Below are 17,093 nucleotides of genomic sequence, written 5' to 3'. Positions count from 1 at the left end.
TTTGTTCATTCATTCATTTTACCCTGCTTTTTATTCATTCGGCTTTCTCCCCAATGGGGACCCAAAGCGGCTTACTTCATTCACCTCTCCACCATTTATCCTCACAGCAACCCTGTGAGGTAGGTCAGGCTGAGAGACTTTGACTCATTGAGCTTCCATGGCATGAGTGGGGTTCAAACCTGGGTCTTCCAGATTCTGGTCTGACATTCTTAGCCACCACACCACACTGGCCCACCGAATGTCATAGAGGGCATCCCCTGAAGCTACCATTTTCTCCAGGGGGACTGATCTCTGTATTCTGGAGATGAATTGTAATTCCTGGAGAATGGGTCCACATTGCAGAGAAAGGCGGGGTGTAAATGAAGTAAGCAAGTAAGTAAAGCAGTGTGAATGAAGATGCTGGAAGGATCAGATGAACCACTGATCTGATCCAGCAGGGCTCTTAGAGTCAGGCATCAGTGTCTAAAACACAGACATTCAGCGTACGCATGTGTGTGTTCTTGATATGTGCTACCTTGTATGGTCCCATCTTTTCCCTACCTGTTAAGATATGTTTTGGGCTATCACATCCCTCAGTGGAAAGCCCAGAGCTGCCTTAGTTGCGACTTCTTTAGACAATCAGAAATGGATCGGGGTGCAGAAGCAGATACAAAGGCAGGTTCTGAACAACTCCAGCAAACCCCTCCACCCCCACCCCCAGTCCAGCTTCCTTTTCTCCAGGCACTTCTTTGCAACTTTGCCAGCCAGCTCCAAACTCAAACTGCTCCCATCCACTTTTCTTTTATACATACTTTGCCCTCCAACCCAAATTGCCTTCAGCACCCCCCCCCCAGGTGGAGTGTGAGTCACATTCCAATGGGGCTGTTTGGACAGCATAATGGCTCTTGAGTGGCCACTTCAAGTGACTAACATTCACTCAAGGCCAGGCAGGCATTCATATGATGACAGTTTGCATTGAGTCATGTAGCCCCCGCTAGGGATGCCAGCCTCCAGGTGGGGCCTGGGGATCCTCTGGAATTACAGCTCATCTTCAGACAATAGAGAGAAAATAGCTGCTTTGGAGGGTGGGCTCTATGACATTATACGCCACTGAGGTCCTTTCCCTCCCCAAACCCTGCCTTCCTCAGGGTTCACCCCCAAATCTCCAGGAATTTGTCAACCCGGAGCTGGCAATGCTACGAGCCCACCACTGTCTAACGGTGATCAACGGCGAGCTACTCCCAGCTTCTTAACCTGTGATCCTTTTCATTGGTGGTGCCGCAGATTGAGCCTGGGACCTTCTGAATGCAAAGCTTAAGAATAATAGAACTATAATGTTTGTTTGTTTTTTAAATAATGTTGCTAACCTGCTTTGAGCCCCAGGAATGGGTTGGGTAGGGTGGGGTTTTCAAATGGGAATCGGATTCCAGTTCTGGAGATTACATTATGTAGTTCTTTCTAGAACTGTACTGATCCGTATTCATAGAGCTGTCTGGATCCAGCCAGTTGAAATTTGAAATTGAAATCTGACTCTTCTTCCTACTTTCTTTGCCCTTTTCTGGCTCTCCTCTGCTTCTTCAATAGCATCTTGTGTTAAGTTCCTCTCTGTTCTAGACAACTTTCTGTGGTGGACAGATTCAGTCTGGATGTCTGCAGAAGGGGAAGAGACTTCTCTTGTTGAAAGGCAAAGTGGATGATTGGCAGATGTATTTCAGAATGGCATAATAGGGGTTTTTTCCCCTCCTCCCAATAGTCGCTTTGTAAAGAGAGATACACCACACAGATTATACTGTGCAAGCTTTATGCTGCAGAGCTGCATATAACGGTATTATGTATAAGGATCCAAGTTTTTCATCGGTTTAATTGGTAGGTGAATCAACTGAGGCTTTAGTTGATCAAAATTGAAGGCGAACTCTAATTGGTGAGGCTGAAAGCTACACTTTTTTTTTGAAGCTGCTCTACCTGTGTTATGTCCCTAACATATGGGATGGAAGGCTATGTTGTTGAAACTGAAAATAAATATTAAAAGCAGTTCTTCTTTCTAGTGGCAAAGGATAGTATTTGTGTTTTATTAAATTCTAAGTTGTGTCATGCTTTCTTCAGTCTCTGTAGGTACTTTGTATTGAATTTTTGGTGAAATGCTGATTTGATTATTATGGCCAAGAAATAAACATTTATTTAATTGGTCAAACAGTTAAGTAGTAATGGATTAAAAAAAAATTATTCTAGCGGTTGTGAAGTGTATAGAGAAAAGCAATTAACTGGTCTAGATGAACATTGCCACTGAATATTTCCACTGTTATATGTCAATAGATGTCTTTCTGACCAGTGCTTCTTCAGCCATTCCTCTGGTTATATCCTGTTTAAGAAAAGCCGCACTTTAAGCCATGGCAGAACTCTGCCCCTATATCGAGTGAGGGCTGCTTGTGCTTACTGAATAGCAAGGCACTTTCCCTATGCTCAGAGGCATTTTCTTCTTTGTTTGAACTTTATGTGTTCCTTTGACTGATCTTGTCTTTGAAAACAATTCCAGGGCTAAATGAGTCCTCTCTCCAATTAAGCCACACACAAAAATCCTTCTCTGCATCATCGGCCATTCCTTCTTTCCTTGTAGACTAGCAGGTCTGCCTGTTTGTTATTTTCTGCATCCTTCCCCACATCTGCTTTCCTTCTAGTCAGCCCTCTGTCAACACATCATATACATGCCTGTCCCTGCGCTCAGTATCTATCCATCTATCAATTGATCGATCAATCTACCAGCCTATCTTACACACACATACTCTGCTTCCTTTCTCAGCGTTGTTTAAATTTGCTCACTCACTCACTCACTCACTCATTACTTATACATCTCCTATCCTCCTATCCTCCAGTTTTGTCTATATATCAATCCCATTATTATTATCTCTGGGTCTAGTCTATCTCCATAAATTTTCCCCCATCCCCCCCCCCAACTAGTCCCCTTAGCTTCACATATACCATCCGGTCCATCTGTCTGGTCATCTCCCCTATTTTCCACCCCTATCTGCATCAAAAAAGAGGCGAAGCATTCTGTTGGCATAATGTCTCTCTCTTTCCCCCCCCCTTTTCCCACGGATGTTTGGAGTGGTCTCATTTGGGGATCCTCTTGAGATACTGAGAGGCTGATTGTACCCCAGGGTGGATGGGTGTTTCTAGTGATTCTTTTCTTCCCTCCTGAGATACCTGCATTCCTTCCCCAAACAGCTGCAATGCAGGAATGATTGTGTGAGTGGTGGAGATGAACGTGGGCTTGCGTGCTTGCTTGCTGTGTCCCTCGTTCTCTCTCCTTTTTTTCTTTTCTTTCCAGTTTCCCGACAAAAGCCATAACTCATGTCACTGGGGTGGTTTATGGGCTGCAGGCAGGAGGCTGGGCCTTGGTGGGGTGAGAGGTGATGTGGGGCTGTAGCTTGCTTGCTTAAGAAGTCCAGATTTCTTCCTTTGGCACACACAGCTTAATTTAAACCAGAATTTAACCAGGTGTCAATGCTCAGCCTCAACCCTGCACCAGAAACATAATTATTGTTATTAGTATGATTATTGAATGGATAACATCTTGCATCTCTGCAAAGCAGTCTGTCTACTTTGTGGGTTTTGGTGGGAGAAGTTCTATTGGAAAGCTGACAGGGAGGGGGGTGGCGGCAGCCTTTTACCCAGGAGAGAGCCTCCCCATCCAGAAGTACCTCTTTCCTGTTGGAGCTGCATATTGGAATATCACAGCTTTAATGAGCCATTAGGGCCCTTGTGACAAAAGCAACCATAACTACAATCCCCACCCTCACCCCAGACATATTTGCATGCTTAGCAACCAAGGGGCAAAGGTTGCTATGCTTAACAAGTCTTGAAGCAGAGGGTCAAAGATGAATGTTGGCATACAGAACTATGCACCAAACAGCATTGGCCTATCCACTCAGCTGCAACTCCTCTTTGCAGGCACGTTTCTATATACATTCCCATCCATCACTTGGCAGATGTTTTGCTAGTTGCAAAGAATGCCATGAGACATGTGCTAATAACCCTAAACCACTCTCAATGAATAGCCATAACTTGTTCAGAATCTCTCACTTTAGAAGTAAATCCTAGGACACAGGTGTACATAGGAGCAACATCAAAAATGCACCTGGTTTCCCTCTTTTTTGACACACGCAAACTGAAAGGCGTGTAATATTTTGTGTGCACATGTTTGGAATGTCCCACCTCACCTAACAGCATAACCACAATCCTGACCTTTCCAAGGTACATGGAAAGCATTTGATTGCACTCTGCACGAATGGGCTGTCATATACCCCACTGCGTGTGATCTGACCTGCACACTTTCTTTGATCTAGTGTGATACCAGTTCCTGCATGGGGCACTGGCACAACTGGCAATAAATGGCAAGGTATAGGTTAAATACTGGGAGGCAGGGCTATTTTTGGGCAGGAACGCACAGGAACAGAGTTCCGGCTGGTTCCTGAGTTGGCCACGCCCAGCAGGAACTCATTAGCATAATAGGCCACACCCAACAGCAGAAACTCATTAGGATTGGCTACATTAGGGGTGTGTGGCCTAACATGCAAAGGAGTTCCTGCTACAAAAAAAGCCCTGGGTTTTGACAACAAACAAGGTAAACAGAATAACAAGCAAAAGGTGGGTGTGGCTGGAGTAAACAGAATAGGAAGCAAAAGGTGGGTGTGGCTGGATAACCACACTTCTGGTAACATGTGGGTGTGGCCTAATGTGCTAATAAGCTGTGCTGTCAGGGGTGTGGCCCAATATGCTAATGAGTTCCTGCTGTTGGGTGTGGCCTGTTATGCTAATGAGTCCCTGCTGGGCTTTTTCTACAAAAAGAGCTCTGCTGTGAGGGGTGCAGGAATGAAACTGGAATCATCTTATCACAATGAGTCAAGCCTCCAGGAATACCCAGGTAGCTTCCTGGGCAGTGGATGGGTTCACGATCAAAGGGGGAACTGTGCAATAAGAGGTTATTGCCTCTGTGTACTTGCAGGAGCAAAGAACATCTCACTCTAGAATTTTAGTTCGATGTAGGTTCAGAAACAAACGTGGCTAAAGAATTTCTGTACAGATGTCTGCCCAGACCTAGATGGCCCAATCTCATCAGATCTCAGAAGCTAAGCAGGTTAGAACCGGGATGGGAGACCACCAAAAAGTCCAGGGTTGCTATGTTCCTCTCTTGCCTTGGGAACCCTACGGGGTCACTGTAAGTCGGCTGTGACTTGATGGCAGTTTCCACCACCACAGCTTGGGCTATCCTGGTCTTGTTGGATCTCAGAAGCGAAACAGGGTCGCCTCTGGATGGGAGACCACCAAGGAAGTCCAGGGTCTCTACGCAGAGGAAGACAACGGCAATGACAAGCCACCTCTGAAGGACTCTTGTCTTGAAAATCCTACGAGGTCGCCATAAATTGGCGGTGACTTGACCTTGATGTCAACCCTACCCCCAAACCAAAACCAAAAGCACAGACATGAGTTTATGTCCCCTTCACAATCTGTTTCCAGCATGAGGTTGCCACATGTTTCTTAAAAAATAGTTTCAAAACTTTTTTTACATTCCCATGCCATTTGTCTGTGCAAAAAGCCCCGTGTCAGACATGGAATGTCTACTTGTCGGGTTAATCTGGGTACAAGGTTGATGCAGGTCAGGATGCTGACCCTAGGATTCTGAGGAGGGGCTGTGGCTCAGAGGTAGAACATCTGCTTGGCATGCAGAAGGTCCCAGTTTCAGTTCTTGGCATCTTTAATTAAGGATCAGATTGTAGGGGATGTGAAAGACTTCTGCCTAGCACACCTAAAGAGCCATCGCCAGCTTGAGTAGATCCTACTGACTTCGATGGCCAGTCATCTGATTCAGTAAAAGGCAGCTTCATGTGTTCATGTGTTTACCTCTTGGACCAATGTCCCATACAAACAGAGAATACGCTACAGAATGTGGCCCACATATCTCCCTGTCTGCACATTTTGATGGAGATTTGGCACTGGTGGGCAAGCAGTCTTGGAGGAATCTTTCTGATCTCTTTGAGGAACCATTGATGAGTTTCTGAAGAATGTCAGGGTTCCCAAGAACACAGCTGGAAAGAGGAAAGACGATCCAACCCTAAAGAACAAGCCATTAAACATGATTTGAGCTTTGGCATTTTTAAAAAAAGTGTAAACTGGTGAGGAGAAAAGTCACCCACGTGGGGCTGCCAGGTCCCCATTGTCTCAAACCCTGGAGTGGGGAACTACCTGTTGATGTCCTTTTGAATGGTAGCACTTAAGCACCACTGATTGTACGACATGGTATCTCTATGTGGAGTCACAATCACATGCTCTTGAAGAAATGGGCTTCCTTACAACATTGCATGGAAATTAACTCTGCGCTGAATGCAAAATACAGTTACGCCAATAGTGTCAGATCATTGCCTCTCGTTTACATGTGCTGTAAAGCAGGCAGGCGTGGACAAGAAGCTATCAACTTTGTGAGCTAGCTGACTGCCCAAGTTGCTGCCTTGAGAAAAAGTCCCAAGCCTCAGGACCAAAGCCTTATGCCTGCCAGCCCTGCAGCTGCGCAGGAGTTGCTGTACTCTGATACACAAGGCAGGTCCTGCCTTGAGTTGGGTGCCTTACATCTTGGAAGCCTGAGGTGACAACAGAGCAGGAGTTGTGCAAAAGTTAGATAAATTAGAGTTTTAAGACTTCAGAGTATGAGGGGCCTATCTAAATACAGACAAATTACTAAAAATTGCTAAATTACCGTTTGGAGGGATTGCTTATAGGGCCTCTTAATTTTAGGGCTCCAGTGCATCTTAATCCAGCCTTGGGTGGCTCTGAGAAATCAAATATAAATAGAGGACACAAATCTTAAAGCACCTAGGAAACCATGCATGAAAAACCAACACATTTAAGCAATTTCTGAGTCACAACTGCAGATAAAAGCCAGGGGGAGGGCAAGAGGAAAATAAACCTCAGCAGAAGGTCTGAGATATTTGTTTTTTTGTTTCACCCGGGCACCTAAAGCTCAGCAGGCTTGGCAAAACATTGTAGGGAGGAAGTTCCATATTGTAGGTGCCACGACTAAGAAGACCCCGTTTCTGGTGCTTAGTCGAGGGCTGAGAAAGAAGATCCCAACTGAATATTGTAGGTGCCACGACTAAGAAGACCCTGTTTCTGGTGCTTAGTCGAGGGCACACAAAACAGGGCTCAGAAAGAAGAAGATCCCAACTGGCAGGCTGGCTCCTAGGGGACCAAGTGCCCCTTCCAAGTATTCAGTCATTTAATTTATTGTTACCGAGTTTTTCCATCACAGCGGAGCACCGTTTGGATTTTCTGACTGATGTACCAATACGTTTTAAGCCAGGCTACTCTCTTAGTAGTTTTAGGCTTAGAGTGGCATTTCTGTGCGTGCGTGTGTGTGTGGGAATTCTTTGTCACAGTAACTGAGTTTCTGGATACAAATGGACACCATTTGCTTGCATCTTCCTTCTTCAGGAGGTCATTGACTGTGGTCTAGAAGGCTATGAAAGAGACAGGCTGTTGCCAACCAAGCTCATTTTTTCAGTCTCTCGGCTAGAGCATGATTCCCCCCCCCCACATTCCCATTCCACCTTTGTTCTTATTGTTTTGCATCTTTTTTTCTTCTTCTTTAAATAGTTATGCAGCAGTTGCTTTCAGAAAGCCTGTCAGAGAAAGCGCACGCCCCCTTGATGCAGTGTAGCTGCTTTAATGAGGATCTGCTCTCCTGTCTGTCTAGAAGTCTGTTAAATTTCTCAGTAAGGGTCTAACTCAAACATGGGTGGATTGGGGAGGGGGGGGAGTCTAACTTTCAAGTATAAGCTGAGTCTTGGATTTCTGTGGGCTCTGTATGAAGCTGCCTGTTACAGAACCGGACCATTTCTCCAGCTTGATGTTGTCTACTCGTTTTTGTTTTGCATTTTTGCATTTTTGTGTGTGTGTGTGCGCCCGTGCCTGGAAGTCATGGCGACCTCTGGCAACTCCTACTGTGGCATGGAGGATGTTCAGAGAAGTGGCTTGACAGCCTGCCTCTGCTTCCGGACGCTGGTATTCTTTAGAGGTCTCCCGTCCAAATACTTCCCAGGGTCGGCCCTGCTTCGCTTCCAAGATCTGACAAGATTGGGCTTGCCTGGGCTGTCCAGGTCAGGGCGATGTTGTCTACTCTTGTCTTGACTAGCTGCATTTCTCTAGGGTCTCAGGCAGGGGTGAAATTAACTTACATTTCTTACTGATTGTGGCCCAGGCTGGCCTGATCTCATCAGATCTTGAAAGCTAATCAGGGTCAGCCCTGGTTAGTACTTGGATGGGAGACCACCAAGGAAGTCCAGGGTTGCTGTGCAGAGGAAGGTAACGGCAAACCACCTCTGTCCATCTATTACCTTGAAAACCCCACGAAGGGGTCACTTCGATATAAGTCAACTGCGCCTTGCTGGCACTTTCCACCACCACTGTCTGTCAAGTTGGGAAAGCAGGAGATACCAGCTTGACTACTTTCTTGGAGATACCAGCTTGGCCCCTATAGCAGCTTACCTTTGCCCCTGTTCTCAGTCAGAGAAAGCTCCTTCCCAAAACACTTGCTTCCTGGATTCCTTTAACTTTCAAGGATTCATCCTGGGCCTTCTGCATGCAAGGCAGATATCCCTACCACTCAACCACATTCCCTCACCCACTCTTCGCAAAGTCACAAGCTGGGCAATCTTGTTCACGTGTGAGGGTGATGGAGCACTGGAATGGGAAGGAGGAACTGGGCTGGCTGACGGGACACCCACGTTCTTTCTCCAGCATTTGGGAAAGATCAAGAGAGCTGTGTAAAGGCCAGGGGGTGAGCACAGGGCAGGTCCAGGGAGATGCAGGAAGGGTGTGTGCAGAAGCTAAGTGGCTTTTCATTTGGACTGCTGGGTCTTTTTTAGCCTGTTTTGTTGATGCCGTTGCTTTAGGGTTTCCTCGATCAGTCGAGGAAACGGAAGCCGCCGGGGAGGCTGAATGCAGCTGTTGTAGTCTGCTGTCTGCATGCGTGTGTGCAAGAATAATGCTCCTTATAATGCTTTCTCTGCATTCTAAACAGGGTTGCCAACTGTCGGGGGGGGGGAATGTCCTGACCCTTTAACAGAGGCTTAATGGGATGTTATTTACCAGGTGATGTTATTATTTATCTCCACACCATGCAAAGCTTCAGCTGCCCACTTCCAAACGTCAAAGCTCTGTTAAAGGGACAGAGCATTTTTTCCCTCCAGGCTTGTTGGCAACCCTGATTCCAAACAGCTTGCATTGCTGGAGGGCCAAGGATTGTGCAACTGGTACTCAAAGGAGCTCTTCTCCTTCTCTGTCATTTTGCAGGCCTTTAGTTGGGGCTAAAACCTGGAAATCCAGGCTGCAAGCCATTTTAACAAACCAGACCCCATTTTTTAAAAAAATGCAGCAGCAGAGCAAAGGGGGAAGATGGGAAAGAATCCTGGCTCACAGATCTTCCTTCTGAAACTTTGGGGCGGAAGACAGAACCCAGGAGTTTTGGTTTGCAGATTTATGCTTTGCTTTTTAACCCATCTAACCCTTTCAGACAGAGCATAGAACTCCTTAGTCTCAGTCCAGTAAATTCCTCTCAAGACAAGATCCCAGATCTCTTTTCTGTGTTTAATCCACTACACACACCCCTGCCCCCACACATCATGCCTGTTCTTCAGCAGATGATAGATCCCAGGAGTTCTGGCTCAAAAGTCTGTTCCACAACCATCCTTCCAATACCTTCCATGACGACGGGTCTGTGCTTTTAATGACTGCATGACAAGCAACTTCCCATAGGTACAGCATTCCCTTACATGGAGACACACACAGTAATGGTGTAAAGTGTCACTGTTGTCCTTTTTTTTTTTTTGCCTGTCATGCAGTTGTACAAGGCTGAGGACCTCTATGATATGCAACAAAATAGGGGTCCACAAACAATAATCCATTTAAAAAACGAAACAAAAAGGAAGATGGAAACCAGTTTACCTATCATTGCTGTCCATCTGGAACCTGATCTCTTCTTTCACTACCTCATTGGCCAGAAAGTGTCTTAGTCACTCTGGGTCAAGAGAACCTTTCCTGGCCAAGAAGCCAATCAAACTTGAGGGAGAATGCTGGTGTGAGGATTTTAGACCTGCAAATGAAGAGACTCAGAAAGCAGCCAGTCATTCATGCTGGAATGGGCAACCCTGGGAAAATCCTGATATTTAAATGTGGGGAAGCCAGCTTCCAATCTGGTGTAAAACAGGCTTGCAAGAGACTGGGTGGAACAGGAGGAGGGCTGGCAATCACATCGAAGCCAGCCAGCTATATAAAAGGCAGAATCATTTCTCAGCGCTATGTTGAAAGATGGATAAGGCTTTTTCATCTTCCAGCTCTTATTTAGTTGAAGGGCTGGGGGAAGAGCGAGGGGAAGAGGAAGCTGGTTTTCTTTGTACCCTGTCTCTTTTCAACGCTTAGCTGTCCTGCTTTTACACTTTTTCAAGGTATTTCAGCCCAGAAAAACATGGTTTCTAAAGGCACGTTTTTTTTGTTTTTTTTAAAGAGGTCTCCGTCTACTTGGTGTGTATATAGGAGACTGTCAGGGCAACCCGACAGTAACCCCCCTTTCAGTTGTGGGGTGTACCTGGAAGAAATTCATTCTCGTAAACTGTGTTGGAATGGGGGGAAGAGGGCCAGTGCAAATAAAAAGCTGAAAATGGATTTGGGAGACGTGGCTTCCAATCCCTGTTCACTTGTTGGCCTTGACCATCTCTCAGCCTAACCTTCTTCACAAGGGTTGGGTTGGGGAACGTCACGTACTCCTTAGAAGAAGCAGGGGTGCCAACTTCTGGCTTTGGAAATTCCTGGAGATTTGGGGGCAGTTCCTAGGAAGGGTGGCATTTGGAGAGGGCCAATGCTCAGTTGGGTTGTGACAAAACAGTATTTGCTCTCTGATGTAGCGTTTGCCCTCTGGAGCTATCCTTTCCTCCAGGGACACTGATCACTGCAGCCTGGATATCAATTATAATTCCAGGAGAACTCCAGGGCCTATCTGGAGGTTGGCAGCTCTAAAGAAAAGTGAACTGCAAATGTGCTGGAGAAATAAATGGCATGCCCCTGATCACTTCAGTTGCTTTTCTTTTAACTCGTTTCTTAGAATCCTTGAAAACAGAGAGAGAGAGAGAGAGAGAGAGAGAGAGAGAGAGAGAGAGAGAGAGAGAGAGAGAGAGAGCGCATATCACAGGCAGGATGTTCCCAACATTTTACACTGGGGGGGGGCATGAGCAGAATGACAGTAGATAGATAGCCCCTAAGTGCCCCGTGGCTTCTTCTGAATCATCCAGATCTTGCCACTGTCGGAGATGGATGGACCATTTGTCTGAGCCGATAGGGTTGCTGATCTGTGTTCTTGCAATGACCTTGGCCTGCATCTTCTCTCCTGATGCAGACTGGCAAGTGAACAGCCAGTCATGATCAGGAATACAAGGAGGCCAAGCACCCAAAACTTGGTAGGGTAGTTATTTGAGCCAGTGACTCAGGATGCATACGCAAATATCTTTGGAAAGTAGACAGCCCTAGGTGAGCCATAATTTAGGACGTAACTTCATGGCTAGGTAGAAAAATCACCGGAGGAACCAGTGAGCTTACCCTAGAATTCCCATATGCAAATTAACAGGACAAAGACTAGCATTGATTGGCTTCTTCTAGACTTTCACTTTAGTAGTGTTTAGGGAGTGTGAAATTACTGTTTACCATTATAATGTTCCAGTTTTGTCAGCAGTATACATCCAGAGAGCCTGCTGTGATTCTAATATGAGAACCAGAATTCTAGTCCTTATGGCTGTCTAAAAATACATTAATAATCGGAATACATTGCCACCGTCACAGTGTATAACATCCACTGATCTCTTGTCACTCGTAATCTATAAATCCCCCCTACTCTTTTGACAGGTATGGTGGACCCTGCAATAGTCCCCCAGCAAGCACAACGGCTCCTTATCACCCTCCCTCTCTTTCTCCTCCTCCCCCCCTAGCCAGAAGGATGGTGGTGGGGGGGCAGAACTGGAACATGGGCAGTTGCCAGCCACTGGTGTAAATGCACAAAATTGTTTAAACAAAAAACACAGCCCTTTCAGCAGCCAGTGATCTGTCATCCCAAGAACCCCATCCTCTTAAAACTAGACCTGAACCTTCCACTCCTGAGATTCCCCCCCCCCTTTTTGTCCTCAGCCACTCGGCTGGTTATTTTGGGGAAATGGTTTTCCTGGAAGGAGAAAAGGAATCTGATAGTCTTCTGAAGTGATGCGGCTCTGCCCTTTCTTTCTCTGTCTCTCCACACGCGCACGCCAAGCTGGGGTGTGAACGGCTGTTTGTGTGCATGTGCTATTACGTCACTGTTCCAGCTTGGTTCGCTGTGACCTTGGACGAAAAGAGGAGGCGATGAGAGTGCTTTGTCATACAGTGCCCGGTGCCCTCCAGGAGACAGAGCTGGGCACAGGTCCAAAACCCGTCTCACTCTCTCCAGTTCCTTCCCCCCATGGCAATGGGAACAGCCTTCTCTTTCAGAATGGCCTCCCTACAACCGATGCCGGCTTTCTCCAGCTCTGCGGAGCTGCACACACGCACCCGAGGGGGGTACTTTCCACCCGGCTGAACTGTTTCCCTGTGACTTGTCGCCTCAGGTTAAATCACATTTTTGGTGGCTGCCCTTATGTAAGAAGAAATGTGGCATGTCTGCTGAGAAGGCAGGATTTTAGCCCTGGGAAACGGGCGGTTGGGAGTTGAGGGCATGGAATGGCGATGGGAAAGCAAAGGGGAGAGAGACACTATGGTTCAGCTCTCAACCCCAGGGCCCCGTTTGTATGAACAGCTGATGAAGTGGAAAACCTGATCCTGGACTCTTTTATGTATTCAGACCGCAATTGGGGCTTACGTTCTTGGCTACACCTCCCTATGAAAAAAATTGTCCCGCCGATAGAAAGTGAGTTGTTGGGGAGAAGAGTTCTAACTAGTTTTCTACATGCAAGGATTCCCCCCCCCCCACAGAAGCATTCAGCTGTGACACTTTGCATCCGGAATCTGTAGCAGTACAGTCCTGGAATGAATATGCTCTCTTATCAGGTGTTTGTATAGACTAAGCCTGAATAGCACGGGAAGTTGCCTGGGGGAACATATTGGTGGTATGTCCCCTACAAACATAAGGGTGGATTCTGTACCCCTCTCTGCTCTGGGAGGGGAATAATGCATTGTGGATTAGATCCATAAGAACCGTGAGAAACAAGGTCTTTTAACTTTCCACTCTGAAAGGAGCCTGAAAGCATCTCTGGAAAATGGGTCCTCTTGGGTTTTCTTTCTAGGAGTTAAATACAGTCCTGGGAGGTTACAACCGGAAGGCACAACTCCTGGATTCTGTTGCTAACTCTGGACAACAAATCTGCTCATTCCTCCTCCTGGGATTTCAGATGGTGCTTAGTTTTTAAAATGTCAATTTCCAAAGAGCTACCCTGCCTAGAGTTATTGTTCTATCTCTCTCCCGGAGCCCTTTGTTTCTCATCCTAGAAGTTTAGGGGCTGGTTGTGATTAATCAGGGTGTGAAAGAGGTCTCCACATGTGGTCACGTGTGGTGTTGTCTTTAGAATTGCTGCACTTGTTTCATGGCTTAGCCTGGGCAGTAAAAACAGCGTGAAATGCAGTTCAAAATACAAGAAGAACCACAACAATCCTGTTAATTCATGATCAATGTATGTTTGTTTATCTCAGAATGGATACATACAGTTTGTACTCCTGTATGCATAGACACATTTCTGGCTGCCACCGGAAAAACCTTTATCTCCTATTTAGTTGACTATCCAGGGGAAGTTGCCAGAACTCTCTATCCTGTTGCCTCTGTGGTGTGTTCCTGGCTGTCACAACTTTCTCTTCTTGTTGCATGCATGATATGTTCCTGGTAGCCACAGTGAAGCACCAATCCAAGGATTAATTTAAGTGTCTGAAAGTGGAAGTTCCACCCACACATTCCAGCAGCAGTATGGTTTGTTTTGTTTTCCGCTGGAGTTATGAGCCAGATTTCATATTGTGCATTTCATTTTTGGGGCGGGGTATTTGTGTGTGCCAACCTAGCAGTTCGAAAGCAAGAAATTGCAAGTAGATAAATAGGTACCGCTTCAGTGGGAAGGTAACAGCATTCCGTGTGCCTCGATGTTTAGTCATGCGGGGCGCATGACCACGGAAACGTCTTTGGACAGCGCTGGCTCTTCGGCTTGGAAATGGAGATGAGCACCGCCCCCTAGAGTCGGATTTGACTAGCTTTCGAGCAAGGGAAACCTTTACCTTTACCTATTTGTGTGTGTGTGCTTCCATGCCTGGAAGTCATGACAACCTTTGGCGATCTGTACTGGGGGCTTGGATGTTTTTCAGAGAGGTGGCTTGATAGCCTGCCTCTGTATCCCAAGTCCTGATATTCCTTGGAGGTCTCCCTTCCAGTTACTTGCCAGGGTCAGTCCTGCTTAGCTTCTGAGATCTGACAAGATCGGGCTTGCCTGAGCTATCCACGTCAGGGCCACTTTTGTGCGTTTCAGAGGAGTGGGATAAAACTGCCCCTTTTTAGAAATTGGGATTTTTGTACACGGTGGTGGTGGTGGTGGTGGAAAATGCCATCAAATTGCAGCTGACTTACAGCAACCCTGTAGGGTTTTCAAGGCTAGAGACAAAGAGAGGTGGTTTGCCATTGCCTGACTCTGTGTAGCGACCCTGGGCTTCCTTGGTGGTCTCTCGCTCAGGTACGAACCAGGACCGTCCCTGCTTAGCTTCTGAGATCTGATGAGAATTGGGCTAGTCTGGGCCATCCAAGTCAAAGATTATTCAGCTTCATATTAATTACCTTAACAGGTTTTAAGCAAGTGACTGAGGTCCTAATATCTTTATTTGTAACTGGATTGAATTAGGGGCTGCTAGATTTCCTGCAGAAATAAGAGTGAAAGGCTTGGCAAGTGGTAGAGAGAACAATGGATGGAAAGAATGGGAAACCTTGGGAGGAATATGCATTTTTCATAAACACGGGGCTGTGGGGGAAACAGTTGGGGGGGGATTGTAGGGGAAGAGTTGAGCACCCCTTTTCCTGCCATCTTCTTTTCTCTCTAGACATCTAGTTTTTAATTCTACTCTTCTCCAAGGACATAAGAACATAAGAGAAGCCAATGTTAGATCAGGCCAGTGGCCCATCCAGTCCAACACTCTGTCACACAATGGCCAAAAATACCAGGTGCCATCAGGAGGTACAACAGTGGGGCCAGGACACTAGAAGCTCTTCCACTGTGCCCCCCCCCCAACACCAAGAATACAGAGCATTACTTGCCCTAGACTGAGAGTCCCTATCTATACCTTGTGGCTAATAGCCACTGATGGACCTCTGCTCCATATGCTTATCTAATTCCCTTTTGAAGCCGTCCATGCTTGTAGCCGCCACCACTTCCTGTGGCAGTGAATTCCATGTGTTAATCACTCTTTGGGTGAAGAAGTACTTCCTTTTATCCGTTCTAACCCGACCGCTCAGCAATTTCATGGAGTGCCCACGGGTTCTTGTATTGTGAGAAAGGGAGAAAAGTACCTCTTTCTCTACCTGCTCTTTCCCATGCATAATCTTATAAACCTCGATCATGTCACCCCTCAGTCGTCTTTTCTCCAAGCTAAAGAGCCCTAAGTGCTTTAACCTTTCCTCATAGGGAAAGTGTTCCAACCCTTTTATCATTTGAGTTGCCCTTTTCTGCACTTTTTCCAAAGCTATAATATCCTTTTTAAGGTGTGGTGCCCAGAACTGCACACAGTATTCCAAATGAGGTCTCACCATTGATTTATATAGGGGCATTATGATATTGGCTGATCTGTTTACAATACCCTTCCTAATAATCCCCAGCATAGCATTGGCCTTCTTTATTGCAGTCACACACTGTCTCGACATTTTCAGTGAGTTATCTACTACGACTCCAAGATCTCTCTCTTGGTCAGGCTCTGCATCAGATACAGACCTCAAAGCAATTCACGCTGTCACCCCTCCCCCATTTCATACTCATTATAACCCTGAGGGGGGGGGGGTCAGGCTGATTTACTTACCCAAGGTCACCAATGAACGTCATACGTCTGAGCTGGGATTTGAACTCCGGTCTCCCTGGTCCTCGTCTGTCACTCACACTTCTGCACCATGCTGGTTTTGCTGGTCTTCCGTTTCCGTTTCCTGGCCTTCCGCCTTCTTCCCAGGATACAAACGCTATGCTGTAACACCCCCAACAGCCATTCAAAATGACATATCTCTCCACAGCAGCTGGGGCCAAGTTTGTTCATGATCACACCTTAAAAAGGATATTATAGCTTTGGAAAAAGTGCAGAAAAGGGCAACTCGAATGATAAAAGGGTTGGAACACTTTCCCTATGAGGAAAGGTTAAGGCGCTTAGGGCTCTTTAGCTTGGAGAAACGATGACTGAGGGGTGACTTGATTGAGGTTTATAAGATTATGCATGGGAAAGAGCAGGTAGAGAAAGAGGTACTTTTCTCCCTTTCTCACAATACAAGAACTCGTGGGCACTCCATGAAATTGCTGAGCAGTCGGGTTAGAACGGATAAAAGGAAGTACTTCTTCACCCAAAGAGTGATTAACACTTGGAATTCACTGCCACAGGAAGCGGCTACAAGCATGGACGGCTTCAAAAGGGAATTAGATAAGCATATGGAGCAGAGGTCCGTGGCTATTAGCCACAAAGTATAGATGGGGACTCTGGGGCAAGTGATGCTCTGTCTTCTTGGTGCTTGGGGGGGTCAACAGTGGGAGGGCTTCTAATGTCCTGGCCCCACTGGTGGACCTCCTGATGGCACCTGGTATTTCTGGCCACTGTGTGATACAGAGTGTTGGACTGGATGGGCCTTTGGCCTGATCCAACATTGGCATCTCTTATGTTCTTATGTTCTTATCAGGTTTTAAGATTATGACCTGAAACATTTGCTTCTATCCTCCACTAACAATTTTATTTTTAAAACTTTATAACTGCTGGCCTGGTGGAGAGGTCTGGTGAGCTCCCAAAACTTTCATAACGTTTTGTGTCATTTTGATTGGCCCCAATACAAAAGTTTTACC

This window comes from Gekko japonicus, unplaced genomic scaffold, assembly GCF_001447785.1.
Source record: "Gekko japonicus isolate JY-2015 unplaced genomic scaffold, Gekko_japonicus_V1.1 scaffold849, whole genome shotgun sequence".
NCBI lineage: Eukaryota > Metazoa > Chordata > Lepidosauria > Squamata > Gekkonidae > Gekko > Gekko japonicus.
This window is presented reverse-complemented; position numbering follows the sequence as displayed.